Below are 23,556 nucleotides of genomic sequence, written 5' to 3' on the forward strand. Positions count from 1 at the left end.
TGCTCATTTTACACATGAGGAACTAAGGCAAACAGGGTTAAGTGACTTGCCCAGGATCACATCAGCTAGTATTTGTCTGAGGTCAGAGTTGAATTCAGGAAGATGAGTTCCTGACTCCAGGCCTGGCACTCTATTCAGTACTGTGCCATCTAAATGTCTCATCTTAAAGAAAACTATTCAAAAGCTCCCAATGACCTGCTTACCCCAATAATTAGTACATTAATTTACTTAATTTTAAAAGTATTCACTCAAATGGCATGGCAAAATCTATAAAGTATTTCCTCTGCAAATCTGTTATGGCCTCTCCCATAAGTATATACAGTGTCCACCAGGGAAAAGTGGGTATGACTTAAAGTATAATGATGGTAGGGAGTATACATGGTCAAGGTAACTCAAAGGTATGGAATTTCTAAGCCACAAAGGAAGGTTCAGAAAGGGGTTGGAGAAAAGAATAGACAATATTTTCCAAGAACATGTGGACATAGAAGCAGGATGTTTCCCAGGAATAGTTGACCACAACGATGGTTTGGATCAGTTTAGAGGGAGATAAGGGGAGGGGTACAACTCAGCAAAATCAGTCAGTGAAAACCAACAAAGATATTTGAGAGTGAGTAAGACATAGGCTCCTCATTGACTCCTTTAGCAAAAAGGCTTACTCTGTGTCCAGTGCACCTGATTAGGTAAAGAAAACAGACAATCTCAGGGGTACTTCTACACATAAAATTTGTCTCTTCCTTTAAATTCTATCACTTGAGCAGTACTGAATAGTAGTCAATCTTTATCAATGAAACTACCACTCAAGAAATCTTGGTGGAAATGGGTAGGGAAGGGATACAATAAACAACCCTTAGCCAGAGACCAAGACCCCTGTTCCACCTCCCATGGAGCCAAACCTATGCTTAAATGACATTCCTTCTATTTCATTGAGAGCTGCTAACACTAAGCCACAGGATGGCTTTGTACTCTGTTGCAAGATGTTTTCCTTTATACACTGCTTATTTTCTGATTAGGCAAAAATGATTAAAAGTGACTTAACTATTGACAGAACTAATGGGACAGTGTCTTTGTTGTTATATTTTAAAAATATCTTAAAACTCATGTCATTAGAGAGAAAAAAAACTATGCTTTCCAAAAGTGGTCTTTTGCCTTTTTCCAAAAAAACTACCTACATCTTTATTCTTTGGGGGTTTTTCTACATTCACTTGACTTCTATTGTTGCCCAGATAGGTCCCTAAATTGTCTTTAATTTTCATAGCTAGCTTCATACCTTGTTCTATGTTGTAATAAGTACCTGAGTAACCCATCGCTATTCTCTTTCCTTCAATAACCAACTGTTAAGCATCTCTTCTGGGTCCAGGAGAACACTAATTAAAAAGTAGTATCTCCTCTTTTCTACTCTCAAGGAGTTTATAATCTACTTGCAGAGATTCAGTTCTTGAAAATAAGACACTATATAATTCTAATGGACAGTGTAGTGGACTTAGAGCACTGAACTTGGAACCAGGAACAACTTAAAGCAAATTCTCTCTTAGATGTTTATTAGCTATGTGACTCTGGCAAGTCATTTACCTTCTCTTAGCCTCAGTTTCCTCATCTTTAAAATGGAAACAATATTATAATCTACTACATAGTGTCGTTGGGAAAATCAGTGTAGATAATATTTATAAATCACTTTGAAAACCTTAAAGCACTATAGAAATGTTAGTTCTTGTTATTGTGAAACATTTGTATGTAAATTTGCCTGGCAAAGACCTTACTTAGGTTCCTATGGCTGTAAGACCATTTTCCTTATAATTCCAATGAAAGGACATATGGAAAGTTTCTGATCCATAATCAAGTAAGGAGCATTTAAATCTGAGTGTGTTCTTCTTGTGCGTGTTATCCCAAGTCACTCAAATGGAGTTCTCCCCTCAGGAGTAGGGGTGCCCAGGGTCTTGAAAGAATTGACTAGAATTATTTTGGATGAACATCATCCTCCTTCCCCAAAAGCCAGGATGACTAGTTACAGTCCCCTGACTTCCTCTATTCTTTTGTTGTGTTTACAAAGTGGTCACTTGGCTTCTCTTATAATCCCTGATTTCATTCAAGAATCAGTTTAGGAGGGCAGCTAGGTGGTGCAGTTGATAAAGCACCAGCCCTGGAGTCAGGAGGACCTGAGTTCAAATTTGACCTCAGACACTTAATAATGACCTAGCTGTGTGACCTTGGGCAAGTCACTTAACCCCACTGCTTTAAATAAATAAAAACATTTTAAGTATTTATAATAAAAATCAGCTTAAACATCCACTCCTACATGAAACCTTCCTTCATTTCCTCAGTCATTAGTGTCTTCTTCACAAAATCTCCTTGCATCTCTATACATACATACTTACTGTCTCCTCCATTAATCTAATAAGCTCCTATAGGGCAGAAATACCCAGTGTCAGTGGCAGGTCACTTTTGTTATTGTTCAGCTGTTTAAGTTATGTCTGATTCTTTGTATCTATTTCCATTTGGGGTCTTCTTGGAAAAATTGCTGGACTGGTTTGTCATTTCCTTCTCCAGATCATTTTACAGATGAAGAACTGAGCCAAACAGGGTTAAGTAATTTGCCCAGGGCCATACAGCTAATAAGTATCAGAGGCTAGATTTGAACTCAGGAAGAGTCTTCCTGACTCCAAGTCCACTCTGTTACCTAGCTGCTATCTGAATACTTGGATACATACAAGTTGCCATTCCCATACCATTTAAGATACATATTTTTGTGTATGTGTTTCTGCCCCTAGCACTGTGACTGGAACAAAGTAAACTAAAAGATACTTAGTAATGACTTATTGCTTGCATGATAAAGAAGTCATAGTAGGAAGGAATTCTAGAAATCTCCTTCCCAGTCTTTCAAGACAAGGTTACAAAAGTGGGAGAGGAGGGGGAATGAGCAGGGAGTTAGATATTGCTGAGTTAGCTTTAAAAAAAAGTAATTGTCAGGCATTTATATGTTCTCCCTTTCACCTTCTTCCCCTCAATGGAAAAAGAAAAACAAAAAGAAAGGCCTTGTTTCAGATAGTCATAGTCATACCAAAGCAAATTCTTACATTGGCTGTGTCCAAAAATGTGTTTCATTCTCCATACTGTTTATCACCTAAGATAGGTAGCACTCATTCTTCATCACTGGTCCTTTGGCATCATGGTTGATCATGGAATTCAGAGGTAAGAGATTCTAGTATTAAAGTAACCAGAAAATGAGGGTAGCTCTCCCCAGCACTATGCATGCTGGTCCATTTCCTACGTCTCCTAGAGTAAGACAGAAAACATGCCAGGCACAGTTCATTTTTATTCTATCTAGGCTATGGATGTAGAAAGACAAGGTTAAACGAGAAGGCAGAATTGGGGTTTATTTTTTTTTCTAATAGAGGGAGGAGAGGAAAAGGAATCAGACATCTTCTAATAAAAGAAATTGTGTTTTATAATCTAGTTCATTGATCCTAGAAGTAACAGAGGCAAGAGGTTCTCTCTCATTAGGAAGCAGTTGTTTTTTATTCACATTCAGCCTGCAACAGCAAACCTGCCTCTACCCATCCTACCTTCATCTACCGTCTTTCTATGGAGACAACCTGAGAAAGTAGATGTAGTTATTAATATTCTGCAGGAGGCATCAAAGCTCAGGCTTCATGTCCTTTGGTCTTTCATCCAGGATAACTAAACCATCCCAAGTGGGAAAAACCTCAGAATCATTTCCACAAATACTTAATAAAGAACTGACCACCTGCTGCTTCTCCACCCTCCTCTATCACCCCAAATCAGATTGTTGCTGTTTTTCCCCAGTGGACCTGGTATGAAATGTTTTGGCACGAAGCAGGTACAAAGGAGGAAACTGGAAGTTAGGTCTTCCTGGGCTAAGTTTCCAGTTTGATCACTAAACCTCATTGGAGTTGAATTGGGGGCAGGAGGTTTGAATTCAGTCTGGCAGACAGCAACATATTTGAGCTGTCTTGTTAAATTGTTTCAGTTGTATCTAAATTTCCATGACCCCATTTGAGGTTTTCTTGGGAAGTGCTTTGCCATTTTCTTCTCCAGTTTATTTTATGGATGAGGAAACTGAGGCAAATAGTATTAAGTGACTTGTCCAGAGTCACACAGCTAGTAAGTGCCTAAGGCTGAATTTGAATTCAGGTCTTCCTGATTCCAAGCCCTATGTTCTATTCACAGCAACACCTAGTTGACCCATTGATTTCATTTGTATTGTGATCCCAGAAGACAGTTACTTACAGTGAGGTGGCCCAATAGATAAAGCACTGGTTCTGGAATCAGGAAGACCTGAGTTCAAATCCAGTCTCAGACATTTACTAGCTGTGTGACCTTGAGTAATTCATTTGACAATTCATTTGACAATTTGGCTTCCTCAACTGTAAAATGGGAATCATAATAGTAAATACCTCCCATGCTTGTTTTGAGGATCAAATGAAATGATATTGTCAAGGATCTGGTGTATAGTTGTTCTTTTCCCTTTCCCTTAGGGAAGGGTAATGTGATAGTGTGACTTGTTAGGTTGTGCATTACTGCAAATATCTGGTATATAGAAGATGCTAAATAAATGTTTATTGCCTGGCTATTGACGGACTATTGAATGGTCACCTTACTTCACTGGGATTCCAAATTTCCATCTATAAAAGAAATATTCATCTTACCCTCAAACAAGATAAATTAATAAATAACATTTATGTAGAATTTTAGAAGTTTCCAAAGTGCCTTACCTTCATTCATTCATCTGAGCTTCAAAACAGGCACTTTAATATATCATTATCATTGTATTACAGATAAGGAGAAAGACTCAGAAAGGGCCACACTAGCTCATTGTAACACCACTAGTGTCATTTGCAAGCTTTGAACTCAAATGTTCCTGATTCCAGGAAAGAACAGAATCTACTATGATGCTTCTAAGTAATTACCCAGAGGAGTAGACTTCGTGAATGTACATCTAGAGAGAGACAGTATGGAAAAACAGAGTTCTGGATATGAAGTAGGAAGACCTGGTTAAAAATCTGCCTCAGTTACTTATTGGTTGTATAAATCTGGACAACTTACTTAATTTCTCTCAGCTTCAGTTTCTTCATGTATAAAACCAAATGGCTGAACTTGATGATGGTCTCCTCTAACTGTAAATCTGAGACTTTTCAAGGTTACTCTTATTAAATGCATTAATATTTAGTACTAGTGAATTCTCCTTCAACAGCATGAAGACTTCCATTTTGTGTTAAGGTGAATCCTACTTGCCCATCCAGGGGGAAAAAACCAAAGGGGACACAATCTTCCAGATCTGGGTGCTGCAATGTTCAGACCTCATCTAGAGTACATAAATGTCTTGTCTCCATTCTGTTCATCCCTCTTGCTAAGATAGTGAGGTAGGTAAGGTACAAATGTGGTTGTATCAGTTTCTGAAGAATGATTGTCAGAACTAGACAATGTTGGAAAACATTGAGAAAAAAAGGACCTATATTCCAGTGGAGACAAACTCATCTGTCTGTTCACTCTTGTTTCTTTGACCTTTTCTTAATTTTTATCAATTCCATGAATAAATACTCCTTTTTAAATTCTGTATCATTTAAAAACTATATCCATTAGTTTTACCTGAATGAATCATCATTTTTGTTTAGTCCATTTGAAATGCAGTATTCCTAATTTCAATGGATTTTATCTGTTTAGAGATTAATAACAAAAGCCTTCAAGCCTGGGTTATTTAATTAAGACTTTCCTCATTGATGGAGAAGAGTATAACTCTGCTATGAGCCCACAAGAGGGGCAGAGGTGTTGGAAGAACATGGCAGAAAAGGGACATTCTTTTTTTACTTTCTGCTTCAAGGAATGCCACATGTAGTTCCAGATCTTTTTCAGGAAAAAAAAAAAACAAAGAGAATGAGAAAAGACTTTGGGAAATAATAGACATGTATAGGAGTAATCTGTCATTCCCAAAGTCTCTCTCCATATTTCTCCCCAAAGAAGGTCTGAAACCATGTGTGTCCACTCTCAAGCAGAAAACATAAAGAATGTCTTTCTTCTCCCAAGTTCTGTCAGCTCTGTTCCATATGATTACAATCAAGTTATCCATCTCAGCCAATAAAGAGAGTCTTTTGCAAATGGCCCTATCTTAAATGCTGGGATACAAATCAAATCAATAAAGGGAAAATAAGAAGAGAAGCTGCAGAGTGGGAAAGATAATTGCATCAAATATTTCTATCAAATATTCTATATAAAAGTATGAGTACAAAGATATATAGAAAACTTACACAAAAATATAAGACCAAATTAAGTGGTCAAAAGATATCAACAAGTTTCAAAAGAAGAATTTTGAATTCTGAATGACTATTTGAAAATATTTTCCAAATTGCTAATAATAAAAGAAATGCAAATTAAAACAGATCTGAGTTTTTACGTCATATCCTAAAAAATGGAAAATATGACAGAAAAATGGAAATAGCATTCTAAGATTTATGAGAAGACCAACATACAGTTATTCTGTTGGTGGGTCTGTGAACTGGTTCTATTTTTCTAAATATTAATTTAAAATTTTAAAAGAAAGGTAACTAAATTATCTATACACTTTGATTCAGTAATATCACTCTGGAGCATATACCAAGGGGGTTAAAAACCAGTAAAGGTCCAACATATGTCAAAATATATATAACAGTAATCCTGGGATAAAGAAAACTGGAAATGAAGCAGTACCCAGCAATAGAGGAAAGGCTTTTTAAATAACTAGGACATATATGGAATATTATTATAAAATAAATAATGAGGAATTAAGAGAAATCAGGAAGATTTGTAAAAACTGAACCAAAGTGGAATTAGCAGAACCAGAAGAATACATACAATGACTTACATTATTGTAAGCAAAAATTACACTGAAAGACAGCTGAATTCTGAGTAATTGAACAACCAATAATAACTTGAAAAAAAGAAATAGTAAAGAAGAGGTGGAAAGACAGGATTTTTCAGAAATTATCATAGTGTAAAAATAAAAAGCACTAATTAAACTGCTTTTATTGGCATAAGGGATAGTAGAGAAAGAAGAGAAAACTAAAACCCAAATTTTGGAGTGTACCTATAGTTAAGAAATAAGAAGAGGAAAAGGAAGCAAGAATAATCAAAGAGGTTAAAGACAGAAAAGGATAATGGAGAGTCATCAAGGTCATAAGAAGAGCATTTTTAGGAGTGGGTAGTCAGTAGCACTACAGAGAGGTCAAAGAGAAAAAAATGTCTGAGGGAAGAGTGCTGGATCATTAACTCGCTACTTTACCTTGTACATGTTTCCACACCTCTCTGGGCTTTAGTTCCTTTGCCTGTAAAATGAGCAGGTTGGACCAGATGATTTTATGATTTGGCAACTAGGTGGTCTTTAGTACTGTTTCAGAGGCCAATTTTAATAGAGGCCAAATTACAGGTATTAAATAATAAAAAAAAAAAAAAAAGGAGGTTGAGGGGCAGCTAGGTGGCACAGTGGATAGAGCACTGGCCCTGGAGTCAGGAGTACCTGAGTTCAAATTTGGCCTTAGACACTTAATAATTACCCAGCCATGTGTACTTGGGCAAGACACTTAACCCCATTGCCTTGAAAAATTTAAAAAAAAAGAAAGAAAAAAAAGGGAGGTTGAAAGTTTGGACCACATGCTTCCACTGAACACAGCAATGAACAATGGGAAAGATAATTGAATTAAAGAGGGGACCTAGACTACCACTAAAAAGCAACTGTACTTTAGTTCATTCAATGGATAATCTACTCATGAATAACTGAGTTGACTACTTGGTGTCTGTCTTTTATGTGGTCTAGGAGAGAGAGGAAAAATAACATATGAACAAGTATGACTCTGAGGGCAAGTGAATGGTGCTTGGAGATAATGTCCTATTTTTTGACATATAAGATAGATAAAAAAAATTCTTACTGCCTCATCTTTAATAGATTTGCTGTCTCAAAAATTGTTTCTTCCAGAGCTGGGAGCTAATAGGGAAGCCTTACCACCCTTCCCAGAAAAATATCCCTCTGATGCAACTCTGATGTTACAACTCTGATATCAGTCAATCAATCAACAGTTAATAAACAAATATTAACAAGGTACTAGGTATGTGCTATGCTCTGGGTATACAAAAAGACAACAAAACAAAAAAAACAAAAAACCCAGTGCCTATCTTTAAGGCATTCACAAGCTGAGAAATCAAATATATGGAAACAGGTTATATATAGCATAAATAGGGAATAGATGAGCAAAGGTACTGGAATTAGGAAGGTTTAGAAAGGGAAGACTTCCTATAGAAAGTGAAATTTTAGCTGAGACTTGAAGGAAATCAGGGAAACCATAAGGCAGAGGTGAGGAGGGAAAGCATTTCAGGCAAGGAAGATAGCCAAAGAAAATTTCTGAAGTTGAGAGGTGGAGTGGCCTGTTTGTGAAATATCAAAGGATAAGGAAGGAGGAAATATTTTTCCTCAATCGAATTCACCCTCCATTCCAAGATGGAGAATACATCCAACCATCTTAAACTTCATGCTTCTCTATCATCTGCTCTCCCTGCACCAATTCCAATTACCTACATACTCAGACTCTGAGTTTCTCTCCAAAAAAATCTCCTTCTGAAATTCATTCATTCATTTAATAAGGATATATTAAGCACCTAGTATTTGCTAGTACAAGCAATAGGATTTTAGATCTTTTATTCTTCCCAAGGCAGATGATAGATGATAGATGATAGAAAGGTAGATCAAATAAATATTATATGTATGCACTTAAATTATGTAGACATGCATATATGCATATGTGTGCATACATACATATAGATATAGATATAGATATAGATATATAGATGTTGAAAAGGAAGAGATGGGGTTGGATTGCTTTCAGAAAATTGCAACATCTTTTTATTGACTCCAAACATCCTATAAAGGCAATTTAAAAAATTATATATATTTAAGGCAATGGGTTTAAGTAACTTGCCCAAGGTCACACAGCTAGGTAATTATTAATTGTCTGAGGCAGGATTTGAACTCAGGTCCTTCTGACTCCAGGGCCAGTGCTCTATCCACTGTGCCACCTACCTGCCTCTAAAGGCAATATTTTTAATACTATTTTACATAATTTTAATACTAAGTGATGAGGCAGATAGAGCTTTGAACACAGAGTCAGGAAGACCTCAGTTTAAATCCTCCCTCAGAAATTGAAGGAGCGGTGTGAACCTGGGCAAGTCACTTAACTTCTCAGTGCCTCAGTTTTCTTCATCCATAAAATGGGAAGAATAATAGCAGGTACCCCCAGGGCAGATGACATTTTATGTAAAATACTTTGCAAACCTTAAAATGTTATTTAAATGCTAACTTGCTATAATTCCTAATACTTTGTCAGAATTGCTATTAAGACAACAGTAGATAAGACACCACTGCCCCCAAAGAACTAAAAAGGAGCTTAATAATGGTGAGGCCCACAGTGGATGTAAACAGATTGCAACATAAAACCAATAAAGAAGTTAAGAAAAATAGAAGGGAAGCAACGCTGTGACCCAGAGATAAGGTGGGTTGACATGTAACCTACAGTTTCATGTAGCAAGAGTAAGAGATGACAGGCAGACAGCCGGAATGCTCCACTGATATCCTCAAGATGGTCTCCCAAAATGTTATTGCAGTAATCAAAGCAGGAGGTGATAAGGCTCTGCATTAGAGTGGTGTCAATGTCAGAAGAGAAAAGGGGGAACATTCAAGAGATGTAGTAAAGTGAAATCAATAAGCCTTGACAACAGTTTGGATATGGGAGGCGGGGGGGGGGGGGGGGGCAAGGGGGGGGGGTGCCGAAAATAGTGAAGAATCCGAATGACACCTAGTTTGCAAGCCTAAGAGACTGGTAAGACAGTGTTTCCCTTGCAATGATAGGGAAAATAGGTGAAGGTTTAAGGCAAAAAGGTAATGAGTTCTCTGTTGGACATGTTTAGTTTAAGGACATATAGTTTGAAATGTCTGCAAAGCAGATTGGAAGTTAGGAGAGAGATTGGGACAGAAAAAGTAGATTTGAGAATCATTAGCATAAACACATAAAAGTTAAGAATTCCCTCCCTAGAGGATCTTTCAGGCTCCTGTTAAATAACATAGAGTAACAAGTAGGCAGTCAGATTTGTAGTCAGAAAGAACCCAGTTCAAATTTTGTCTCTGATTTTTACTATGTGACCATGGATATCACCTCTCCAACTCTCAGTTTCCTCATCAGTAAAATGATGATAAGAAGTGTAATTTATTAGATTATTGTTATGAAAGTGCAGTGTAAATTTATAGATAACATGCTTTTAACAATTTCCCTATCTTCTTTTTAGTTAACTTTTTTATTAATAGCTTTTTAAAAAATAAATTTTTATTGATGACCTTTGCTTTTTACATAATCATAGTTTTCCCCAGGATCTCTCCCATTCTCCCTTCCAGTTATCTCATATTTAAAAATAAGCACTTTTAAAGACCAAAAAGAATAAGAAAAAATCAGTACAACTAATTGATATATTGAAATTATTGCTGCTTTTTTTTATCACATTCATTTTTGATATCTTTCTACACAATGGACCATTTCCTGTAATAAAGATTAAAAAGAGAAAGGTGGGGGGCAGCTTGGTGGCACAGTAGATAGAGCACCAGCCCTAGAGTCAGGAGGACCTGAGTTCAAATTTGACCTCAGACACTTAATAATTACCTAGCTTTATGACCTTGGGCAAGTCACCTAATCCTACTTCCTTGCCAAAAAAAAAAAAAAGAAGAAGAAAGAAAAGAAAGGGAGGAGGGAGCAGTTGTGTAAAATTAACTAATACATCAACCACATATGTCAGCAAATGAATGAATAAATGAATGAATGAAAAAGAATTTATTAACTCTTACTATGTGGAAAGCACATAGTGTCAAATCCTGAAGATAGAAATAGAAAAGCAACACAGTTCCTGTTCTCAAGAAGCTCACATCTTAATAAGGCAAGACAGCATTAAAGGAGATTTCAGCTACAGATGAGATAGAAAAGTTCAGTAGTCCTTAGGGTGCAGTAGAAAAGCAGAAAGTAATGTATCTTCTTTAATTTAATTTCCATTAATAAAAACATATCTTTTTCTGATGTTAAAGCATTTAACAGTGCCAAAAACTTTGGAGGCACAGGTTCTCTTTTTTCAAGTCTCCAGTAGCTGTTCCTGAGGAGGTAGACATTGAAGCATTTGAAGAGGCAGCCACCAATTCCCATCCATAAGGATTGTTCCTGGATGGTGACTGGGAAGACTGGAATAGATGCAGTGCCAGTGATTTCAGGGGCAATACTATTCCCAGAGGTTTGCTCACTTATAGCAATTAATTTGCAGTTGGTGTTGGTAGTAACAGATATGTCTAGTACTTTCACCTAGGCAGGTAGGGAGAGTAGCTGGACTTGGAGTTTAAAAAGACCTGAGTTTAAATCCTCCTTCATATGAATGACCTTGAGCAAGTCATTTAACCTTTGTCTACCTCAGTCTCCTCATCAATAAAATGGGGCTAATAGTAGTGCCTATCTCATAGAGTTGCTGCAAGGACCAAATGAGATGACATGCACAATGTTTTGCATACCTTAAAGCATTATATAAATGGTAGACATTATTATTATCCATAATAAGAAAGGAAGTAAGGTGTTGAAAGCAGGACCCATGATCTAGTCTAGAAATTGCATCTCTTCTTGGGGTTCTTGGTCTCAGGGAGGAGAGAACGAAAAGAAGAAAGGAAGGAAGGAAGGAAGGAAGGAAGGAAGGAAGGAAGGAAGGAAGGAAGGAAGGAAGGAAGGAAGGAAGGAAGGAAGGAAGGAAGGAAGGAAGAAAGGAAGGAAAGAGAGGGAAAAAGGGAGGAAAGGTCATTATGTATCATTCTCCTTATTTTAGTCTGCATCAGTTCACATAAATCTTCCCATGCCTTATTCTCTGAAGATTTGACATGCCTTAGCTCTGACAAAATAGTTATATTCCATTACAATGATAAACTACAATCTGTTTAGCCCTTCAGGCTAAGGAACATACTTTGTTTTCAATACTTTACTATCACAAAAAGCACTGTGATGAATATTTTGGGGTGATTGTGACCTTTCTGGGAGTGGGACTTCTGAGTCAACCATGCCCTTTTATTTTTAAAACATTTGATGCAGAACATTTAACCTTTTCTTAAAACTTCAAAGTCATCCTTATTGTATCTTTTCCAACTTATTTCATTTTTGCTGTTGTTGTTGTTGTTCAGTTGTTTCAGTTGTGTCTAATTCTTCATAATCCCATATGTGGTTTTCTTGGCAAAGATACTGAAGTGATTTGTCATTTCCTTCTCCAGTTCCTTTTACAGATGAGAAAACTGGGACAAATAGGGTTAAATGACTTGCTTAGGGTTACAGAGCAAGTGAGTGTCTAAGGTTGGATTTGGACTTTTCTTCCTGACCCCAGGTCTGGCATTCTATCCACTCAACACCTAGCTGCCAGATTAATTCATTGTATTCTACTTTATATATTCTCCCTACCTGGAAAACTCCATAGCTATTCCCTATGCATGATGTCCCATCCCTGACTCTTTATCTCTGACAAGTGTTACCCTATAAATGAAATGTCTCACAGGATTCCCTGGCTTCCTTCAAGCACTGGTCAAGCACCATTTCCTCCACAAGACTTTTCTTATCCTCCTCCCATTCCTGTCTCAGTTATTAACACTGTCATTCTCTTGAAATTGCATTATATTAATTTGTACATTTTTTATAATTTAAACTCAATGGAAAGGACTGCTTCATGTTTGTCCTTGTATGCCCAGCCCCTGGTACAGTTCTTTGCCTATGGGAGATCTTAATAAATATTTGTTGAATTGAATCATAATTCATTAATGTCCTCAGATCTGTTGATGTGGATGTGTTTGTTTGTCCTTAGTTATATGACCCTAATAATGCTGGGACTTTTTAGGTACTTTTGTCCACTTTTTATTTTACCTATTTTCCACTGATAGTAGAGAACACTGAGAATAATCAATGAATGACTATTCTATCTTTCCTCTTCCAATTTACTATTTCTAATCTATGATGAAACTGGAAATTTTCAAAGAGTCAGACTCTCTGATGAACAAAATACACTGGATTAGTGTATGGCCTCTGTGGCTTGAATTCTGGGCAGCTGAGACCCTTTTAGCTTGTATAAAATTCTCTATTTGAATTTTCAAACCCTTTTCAATTTGGCCCCTTCCTATCTTTCCTGACTTCTTCTCTCTCATCTATGTAGCTTAGGACCCAGTAATATTGGTCTTCTTTCTATTCCTTAAGTGGTGTGGTGGACAGGGCACTGGTCTTGGAATCAGGAAGGTGGGAGTTCAAATTTGGCCTCAGACACTTGACTCTCACTAGTGACCTTGGGCAAGTCACTTAACCCTAATTGCCTCACTGCCAGAGCCATCTCCAGTCATCCTGATTCATATCTAGTCAATGGACCCAGATGAAATCTGGAGGAGAAAGTGAGGTTGGTGACTTAACACAATCCCCCTCACTCAAATTCAATTCACCTGCTTGTCATGGCATTACCAACCTGATGTTGTGGTCTTCTTCAAAATGAAGGACAAACATTAAAACCAACATTAGTATCTCCGTACTCTACACATAAAATACTGTTTATTCCCCATGCCAAGAATGTTCTTGTTCCTTAAATTCTAACTTTACTGGAATTCTTTAAGACTCAGCTCAAATCTCACCTTCAACTCCAGTCCTTCTAAAATTATATTTCATTTACACTGTATATGTCTTGCATATGCATAATTGCCTGCTATCTCCCTTAGTTTAATGAAAGTTCCTTGATAGAGTAACTGTGTTTTTGCCTCTTTGTATTCCCAGAGTTTAGAAGTTTAAAATCTGTCAAATAGCAAATGTTTGTTGACTCACTGATTTTATTTTTTGCATTTTAATTTATTATTTATTTTTTCCTTTTTTTCAAGGCAATGGGGTCAAGAAACTTGCCCAAGATCACACAACTAAGTAAGTTTTAAGTCTCTGAGGTCAGATTTGAATTCAGTTCTTCCTGACTCCAGGGCCAGTGCTCTATCTACTGTGCCACCTGGCTACCCCCCCCTATTTATTTATTTATTTTTAACATTCTTTGCTTTTAAAAATTTTAATTCCAAATTCTCTCCCTCCTTCCTATCTTTCCACATACATCCAGTGAGAAGACAGGCTTGGTTGGTTCTTGTCCTTCATTATTAAAGACCAAAATGACATCACTATGTTAGAGATGAATTACAATGTCTGCGACTGTGACTGATGAGACCAATATGAGCTCAGAATGCTCCACCATAGGTGGGGCACAAATAGTTCATGTGAGCACCTGGGATGGGTACTATTTCCATTCCGCCTTGGTCATAGAGCACATCATCCTCTCTGATGAGGACATGCCATACTGGGAGGTCCTGTGTCAGTGTCTCCCATGTGCACAATCTATTCTAAAGTTCTTAAGAAAGATCTTCAGTGTGTCCTACTATCAATTCTTCTCACCCCCTTGTGAGCACTTGCCTTTTGTGAGTTCTCCATAAAATAGTCTTTTTTGGCAAGCGAATGCCTGGCCTTTGAAACATTCCAATCCAGTTTAAATGCTTGGCAGTTTAGCTTGAGAAAGGACTTCAGTGTCTCCTGCCAGATGATCATCAGAATTTTTCAAAGACAATTTAAATGGTACCAATTCAGTGTCCTAGCATAATGCTGGTAGATTGTCCATGTTTCACAGGCATATAGCAATGAGGTCAGCCCAATGGCTCTGAAGATCTTCAGTTTTGTAGTCAAACTAATAATATCTCTTCTCTCCCACACTTTCTTTTGGAGTCTTCCAAACATTGAGTTAACTCTGTCAATGTGTGTGTGTCAACCTCATTATCAATGTATACATCCCAAGATAAAGGAACTTGTCCACAGTACTCAAACTTCTCCATTTGTTGTAATTAATGGTTCCACATATGTATGGTGTGGTGCTGACTGATGTTTTCTTGGTGTTAATTGTAAGACCAAAGTTAGCTCAATCAGCACAGAATCAATCTATACTTAGCTCCATCTCAGCCTCAAAGGCAGAGATGCACAATCATCTGCAAACAGAAAATCATATACCACCAAAACTCTCTCCACTTTGTTCTTGGCTTGAACCCTTTCAAAGTTGAAGAATTTACCATCAGTGTGGTAGCTGACCTTGATGCTGTGTTCATCCTCAGTGAAGGCATTTGATAACATGGCTTAAAACATCATGTGAAAAAGCATGGGAGCAAGGACACAACCTTGTTTCACTCCATTGGCGACTGGGGAAATCACAAGAGCATCTTTGACAAAATATTCCATAAGCCCTCATGACCAATGATATCAAACACCTTGGTCAGACCTACAAACATTGTATACAGTCCTCTGTTCTGTTCCTGGCATTTGTTCCTGGAGTTGTCAAGCACCAGACAACATATTGACTATTCCTCACTCTTTCTGAAGCCACATTGGCTCTCAGGAAGGTGACTATCTTCCAGATGAAGGAACAGCCTATTGAGAAGGATTCTAGTAATCTTACTAGCAATGATTAAAAGAGAAACACCCCTATGATTATCACAGGACAAGCTAGTCCCTTTACCTTTATAGAGATAGACAATGGAGACATCCTTGAATTCCTAGGGGACAATCTCTTAATGTCATATAACCTAGAAAATGTCATTCAGCTTTTGCATGAGCATTGGACACCCCCCCCCCCAAACTTTGTAAATTTCAGCTGGAATAGAATCAGCACCAGGTGCTTTGCCACATGAAAGGAACATAATGGCACTCAAAATCTCCTTTTCAGGAGGGGTTGATTTCAACTTGAGGTAAGTGGTCAGTGGCTTCTGCATTGATTGATGATGGTTTGTTAAGAAAACTATGAAAGTGTTTAGCCTATCTCTCTGGGATCAGGTCCCAATCACTAAACAATGTGGGTCCATCAGTACTGAGTAGATGAGATGCACCATATATTTTTGGCCCACAAATTGCCTTCAGGGTATCATAAAAACACTTTGGATTGGATTGGATCTACATAAAGCTGAATTTCATCTGCCATCTTACTGAGGCAAGAATTCTACATTTTTCTAAGCTTCAATTGTACTTTACTTTTGATGGAAATAGGGGAAGCTACATGGTGCAATGTATAGAGCACCAACCCTGGAGTCAGGGGGACCTGAGTTCAAATTCAGTCTCAGACAATAATTTCCTAGCTGTGTGACCTTGGGCAAGTCACTTAATTCCATTGTTGGACAAAAAAACAACAAAAAAAAGATGTCACTTTTAATGGAAATAAATGTTACCTTCTTGGAAATGGATGAGTTAACCTGCTAATAAATACTATGGAGTTCTTGTTTTTCATTTAGTAGCTTCTGTATTTCCCCATCATTTTTTATCAAATCAGTCTTGCTATTTGCGAGTATTCTGACTCAGATGAGCAAATGCAGGACTGTACATCAAATCTCTTTAAGGTTACTACTCTTTTTCTGCTCCACTATTGCCAATTGTGTGTTGGCTCAACTTTCACTCCAAGTTAGCAAGATTTTGCTCATAGAAACATTTTAATTTCTTGACATTAATTCTTCTGGTAGTCATTTTGCCTTGGGGCAACCACTTTGATTGAATATTTAGCCTGGAGAGGATGAGGCTATGATCAGTCCAGCACTCTGTGTCACACATCATCTTTATCACTCTCACATTCTGTCTTTTCTCCTTACAATCATATAGTCTATTAGATGCCAATACTTGCTGTGAGAGTACAATCAGGAAGTTGTTTTGCATTTAGGTAAACAGAAGACAATGTTTGTCATGAGAAGGTCATGAGATGTGCAAGTCTTCAGTAGAAAGTAACCATTGCTGTTGCTGTTTCCAATTCCATTCCTCCTAAGGACTCCCTGCCATATGTGATAGACTGAGCCTACTCTAGCATTAAAGTCACCCAGAATTAGGGAGAGTAAGATATGTTCAAGGAAGACTAGTAACTCTGGTGTGAGAACTACTACCTTTTCAGGGCTGCTTTCCACCTTTGATGTGAGCCATCTAACTCTCAACTTGTATCTCCAAGAAACTGTAGCATGTTATGCAGTCAGACCCCAATAAACCATTTCAGCAGGCAGACTAAACCAGATTGACGATAACTGAGGGGTCTCAAACCCATCATTGGGTTGGGGAGGAGGGGAGCATCTACACCAAGCATGTGAAGTCTTCCACTTGTGGAATGGGCAGTTAAGAACAATGCATTTCAACAGGCATAAAAGCAGCTGAAACAAGCATTGTAGAATGCTTAGAGCTTGGTTAGACATCAAAAATGACAAGGTCTCTCATTGCATCTAGAGTCATCACCAGTTTTCTCGATTGATTATGTCTTGTCACTGGACAATGATGACTTTGGAAGGAAGAGACTAATAACTTTGATTAACTCTCCCTCACTTAAATTCATTTACACACAACTCAAAAGATATCACCCATACCATTTTACTATTCCTATCTCAAAGTCCTGTGGTGACAGGCAACTGAAGAAGCAGCAGGTACAGATACACTGAAAGTTGTAGTCACAACCCTGCACACAGGTGGCCCAGGCCCTAGGGTCATTTCCTCACTGGAAACAGAAGTGAGATTGGGCAGCTCCCTGGGTATCTGAGCAACCCTTTAAAGATCAAACTGCTCACTTCCTGGTGTGAGAAAAGGGCTAGTATGCTTACCAAAAGGAGTGAACAGGTTCAGGACAATGAGATTTCCACTTGAAGGAAAAGCCACAACATCATCATCAATGTCTATGTTCTGCCCCCACCATGATGAACTCTGATGAAGGCAAAGAAAAATCAAAGAGAAGGCAAATAATATATTGCACATGTGAAATCATGTGAAACATAATTCCTTTTAAGCCATATTTTTCAGAAAAACAAAAAATATAAGGAAATGAGAAAAACATACTTCAGTTTTCTCTCAGAGTTCATCAGTTCTCCCTCTGGAAGTGCATAGCATTTTTTCATGATGAGGCCTTTGAAACTGTCTTTGATCAATGCATTGATCAGAGTAGCTAAGTCTTTCACAGTTGATCATCTTTACAATATTGCTGTTACTATACCTAATGATCTTCCAGTTCTCTCTTCACTTAACATCAGTTCATATAGTTTCATGCTGGGTTTTTTTGACACCTTCTTTTCTTATAGTCCTATCATTTCCTTTAGCACAATAGCACTCCATCACAATCATATGCCACAATTTTGCTTAACCATTCCCCAATTGATGAGCATCCTATCAATTTCCAACTCTTGCCCACCATAAAAAGAATTACTATAAATATTTTTGTATGAATAGATCCTTTTTCTTCTTCTCTAATCTTTTTGGGATACAGAGATAGTAGTTGTATTACTGTGTCAAAAGGTATAAACAGTTTTATAGTGCTTTGAACACAGTTCCAAAGTTTCCTCCAGAATGGTTGGACCAGTTCACTATACCACTAGCACATTAGTGTACATATTTTTCCCTTGTCCCCTCTAGGATTTTTTCTTTTTTCCTTTTTTCTTTAATTTTTTCCAAATAAATGTAAAGATAAGTTTCAACATTTATTCTTTTTTGTTTGTCTGCTTTTGTTTTTTAGGTTTTTGCAAGGCAAATGAGGTTAAGTGGCTTGCCCAAGGCCACACAGCTAGGTAATTATTAAGTGTCTGAGACAGGATTTGAACCCAGGTACTCCTGACTCCAGGGCCAGTGCTCAACATTCATTCTTTTGTAAAATTTTGAGTTCCACATTTTTCTCCCTTCTTCCCTTCTCTTCCCCCTCCCCAAGACAGCAAGTGATCTGATATAGGCTAGACATGTACAATCACGTGAATCATATTTCCATATTAGTCATGTCATGAGAGAGTCAGAACATAAATTAAAAAACCATGAGACAGGGTGGCTAGGTGGCGCAGTGGATAGAGCACTGGACCTGGAGTCAGGAGTACCTGAGTTCAAATCCAGCCTCAGACACTTAATAATTACCTGTGTGGCCTTGGGCAAGCCACTTAACCCCATTTGCCTTACAAAAAACAAAAACTAAAACTAAAAAACCATGAGAAAGGAAAAACAAAAAAATTTAAGTTAAAATAGCATACTTTGCAAATCCGACCTCAGACACTTAATAATTACCTAGCTGTGAGGCCTTGGGCAAGCCATTTAACTCCATTGCCTTACCAAAAAAAAAAAAAAAAAAACTAAAAAGAAAAAAAAAAGAAAATAGTATACTTTGGTCTGCATTCAGACCTCATATTCTTTCTCTGATGTGAATGGTATTTTCCATCACAAGTCTTTTGGAATTGTCTTTGGTCACTGTATTGTTGAAAAGAACTAAGTCTATCACAGTTAATCATCACACAATGTTGTTGCTGCTGTGTATAATATTCTCCTGGTTATTCTCACTTCATTCAGCATCAGTTCATGCAAGTCTTTCCAAGTTTTTCTGAGGTCCACCTGCTCGTTTTCTTTTTTTATTAAAGATTTATTTATTTTGAGTTGTACAATTTTTCCCTTAATCTTACTTCCCTCCTTTTTCCCCTTAATCTTACTTCCCTCCTCCAGTCCCCCACAGAAAGCAATCTGTCAGTCTTTACATTGTTTCCTTGATGTACATTGATCCAAATTGAGCGTGATGAGAGAGAAATCATATCCTTAAGGAAGAAACATAAAGTATAAGAGATAACAAGACCAGGCAATAACATATCAGGTTTTTTCTAAATTAAAGGAAATAGTCCTTGGACTTTGTTCAAACTCCACAGTTGTTTCTCTGGATACAGATGGTATTCTCCATTGCAGAGAGCCCCAATTTGTCCCTGATTGCTGCCCTGATGGAATGAGCGAGTCCATCAAGGTTGATCATCACCCCATGTTAGGGTGTACAGTGTTTTTCTGGTTCTGCTCATCTCACTCAGCATCAGTTCATGCAAATCCCTCCAGGCTTCCCTGAATTCCCGTCCCTCCTGGTTTCTAATAGAACAGTAGTGTTCCATGACATATATATACCACAGTTTGCTAAGCCATTCCCCTTGAAGGACATTTACTTGATTTCCAATTCTTTGCCACCACAAACAGAGCTGCTATGAATATTTTTGTACAAGGGATGTTTTTACCCTTTTTCATCATCTCTTCAGGGTATAGACCCAGTAGTGGTATTGCTGGATCAAAGGACATAACACATTTTTGTTGCCCTTTGGGTATAGTTCCAAATTTCTCTCCAAAAAGGTTGGATGAGTTCACAGCTCCACCAACAATGTAATAGTGTCCCAGATTTCCCACAACCCTTCCAACAATGATCATTTCTGGTCATATTGGCCAGTCTGAGGGGTGCGTGAGGTGGTACCTCAGAGACTGTTCATGTTTTCTTAGAAAACAATAGTATTCCATCACATTCATGTACCACAATTTGTTTAGCTATTCCTCAATTGATAAGCATCCCATCAGTTCCAACTCTTTGCCACCACAAAAAGAACTGCTATAAATATTTTTATACATGTGGATCCTTTTCTCTTTTTTATGATCTATTTGGGATATAGACCTACTAAAGTTGGATCGAATGGTATAGCCCTTTGGGTATAATTCCAAATTGCTCTCCAGAATGGTTGGAACAGTTCTCAACTCTACTAACAGTGCTTTAGTGTCCCAGTTTTTCCACGTTCCCTCCTACATTTATCATTTTCTTTTTCTGTCGTATTAGCCAATCTGATAGGTGTGAGGTAGTACCTCAAAGTTGTTTTTATTTGCATTTCCCTAATCATTTGTTATTTAGAACATTTTTATATGATTAAAGATTGCTTTGACTTCTTCTGAAAACTACCTGTCCATACTGAATGACTACTTGTCAACTAGAAAATGACTCATTTTTATAAATTTGACTCAGTTCCTTATTTAGTTCCTTATCTGAGAAATAAGGCCTTTATAGAGAAACTTGCTATAAAATTTTTTATATTACTTATTGATTATAGTACCTCTATACTGTAGCTTTTCTTTTAATTATTTCTACTTTTATTTTTGCTTTATCTGAGATCATGATTCCTACCTTTGCTAAAGCATTTTAGATTCTGCTCCAACCCTTTAACTCTGTGTGTCTCTCTGTTTTAAATGTGTCTCTTGTAAACAACATATTGTTGAATTCTGATTTCTAATTCATTCTGCTCTGTGTTTTCATTTCATTGGTGAATTCACCTCATTCATATTTACAGTAGTTATTATTATTAACTATGTATTTCCTTCCATTCTATTTTCTTCTGTGTCTCCCTCTCCCTCTCTTCTTCTTTCTCTCTGTCTCTGTCTCTGCCTCTGTCTCTTTGGGTATGTGTATCTATCTTTCACTGTCTCTCTTTATGTCTCTCTCTTTTGCTCTATCTCACTGTCTCTCTCTCTGTCAAAAATCTATTTTGCTTCTAAACTGCCTCCCTTAATCTGCCCTCCCTTTTATCATCCCTTCTCTTTTTCTTATTTACTTCCTCTTCTATTTCCCCATTGGGTAAGTTACATTTCCATACATAACTGAGTGTGTGTGTAAACTTCTCTCTTTGAATCACTTTCAATGAGAATTAAGTTCAAAAATTGTCCTTTTTCTCTCATTTTTCCTCCATTGTGAAAGCTCTATCTTGCGTACCTCTTTGAGGTGAGAAAAATTCCCCTATTTTACCTATTCCTCCCCCTTCTTCTAATGCATCCCTCTTTCTCACCTCTTCATTTTTTTTGGAGATCATTCCAATGTAACTGACTCATACCCATGTGCCTTGTCTATGTATACTCCTATTAACTGCCCTAATAATGATAAAGGTTTTAGAAGTTACATGTATTAGCTTCCCATATAGGAATATAAGAAGTTTAATTTTATTGTGTACCTTATAATTATTCTTTCATATTTAGCTTTTTTTGCTTCTATTGAGTCTTCTGTTTAAATGTCAGATTTTTCTTTTCAGTTCTGATCTTTTTATCAGGAATGTTTAAAAGTACTCTTTTTTTCATTGAATAGCTATTCCCTCCTCCCCAGAAGGATTACACTCAGTTTTGCTGAATAAGCTATCCTAGATTATAATTCTAGCTCCTTTGCCTTCTAGAATATCCTATTCCAAGTCCTCCAGTCCTTTAACACAGAGCTGCTAAATCTTTTGTGATTCTGGCTTTGGATCCACTACATTTGAATTGTTTCTTTCTGGCTCCTTGAAATATTTTTCTCTTTCACCTGAGAGGTCTCAAATTTGACTATTCCTGGGAGTTTTCATTTTGATTTTGGATCTTTCAATTTCTGTTTTACTCTCTGTATCTAAGATAGCTAAGATCTAATATAATTTCTTGAAAGGAGATTCTAGTAGGCCCTTTGATCATGTAGGCTTTCAGGTAATTCAATAATCATTAAATTATCTCTCCTGGATTTATTTTTTCACATCAATTGTTTTTCAAATGAAATGTTTCACATTTTCTTCTATTTTTCCATTCTTTTGTCTTGCTTTATTTTTTTTTTTTTGCTGTCTCATAGAGTCATTAGCTTCTACTTACCCAATTTTCAAGGAATTATTTTCTGCAATAAAATTTTGTATCTCCTTTTGAATTTATGCTGTTATGTTATATTATGTTGTTATTAGGTTATGTTATGTTATGTTATGTTATGTTATGTTATGTTATGTTATGTTATGTTATGTTATGTTATGTTATGATAGCCTAGCCTGCATTTTAAAGAGTTCTCTGTAGTGAATTTTTGTTTCTCTCATTTGATTAATTCTGTTTTTTAAGGTGTTATTTTTTCAGTATTTTTATACATATTTTTACTAGGTTGTTAATTCTCTTTTCATAATTTTCCTGCATCATCTCATTTCCTTTCCCAATTTTTCCTCTACCACTTTTATCTCTTTCTTTAACTCTTCTAGGAATTTTTTTTGGTTTTTGCAAGGCAATGGGGTTAAGTGACTTGCCCAAGGCCACACAGCTAAGTATTAAGTGTCTGAGACAGATTTAAATTCAAGTCCTCCTGACTCCAGGGATGGTACCCTATCCATTGTACCACCTAGTTGCCCCTCTTCCAGGAATTCTTGTTGAGTTTAAATCCAATTAGTATTTTTCTTTTAGGGTTCTGTAATAACTGTTTTCACTTTGTTATCTTCTTCTGAGTTGATGTCTTGGTCTTACCTGAAACTGAAATAGCTTTTGATGGCCAAAGTCATTTTTTATAATTTGCTCATTTTTTTCAGTCTATTTCTTGGATTTGGGCTCTGCTTAAAATTGGGTTCTACTAACCTGGGGAGTAGGGAGACACTGTCCCAAGTTTCTGACTTTTTCAAGCTGCTATTTTTCAGAAATAGTTTGGAGGTCTGCAAGTTTTCGGTGCTTCCAAGGTCATGTCTTTTATACTTGACTCTGGTCTTTAACCAGGAAGAGCTCCTGGTTCCCTGCAGGCAGAAGTACTAGCACTGCTATTTGCTTTAGAGCTCTGACAAGGACCCCTGCTAGCTTGTATCAGATCACCAGTGCTCTTCTCCAACCTGAAACTGAAACCCAGAACTGTGTATGGGCAATAGAATTGCCAATTGGCACCAGCTGTACCTAC

This window comes from Macrotis lagotis, chromosome 2 (genome assembly GCF_037893015.1).
Source record: "Macrotis lagotis isolate mMagLag1 chromosome 2, bilby.v1.9.chrom.fasta, whole genome shotgun sequence".
NCBI classification, from domain to species: Eukaryota; Metazoa; Chordata; class Mammalia; order Peramelemorphia; family Peramelidae; genus Macrotis; species Macrotis lagotis.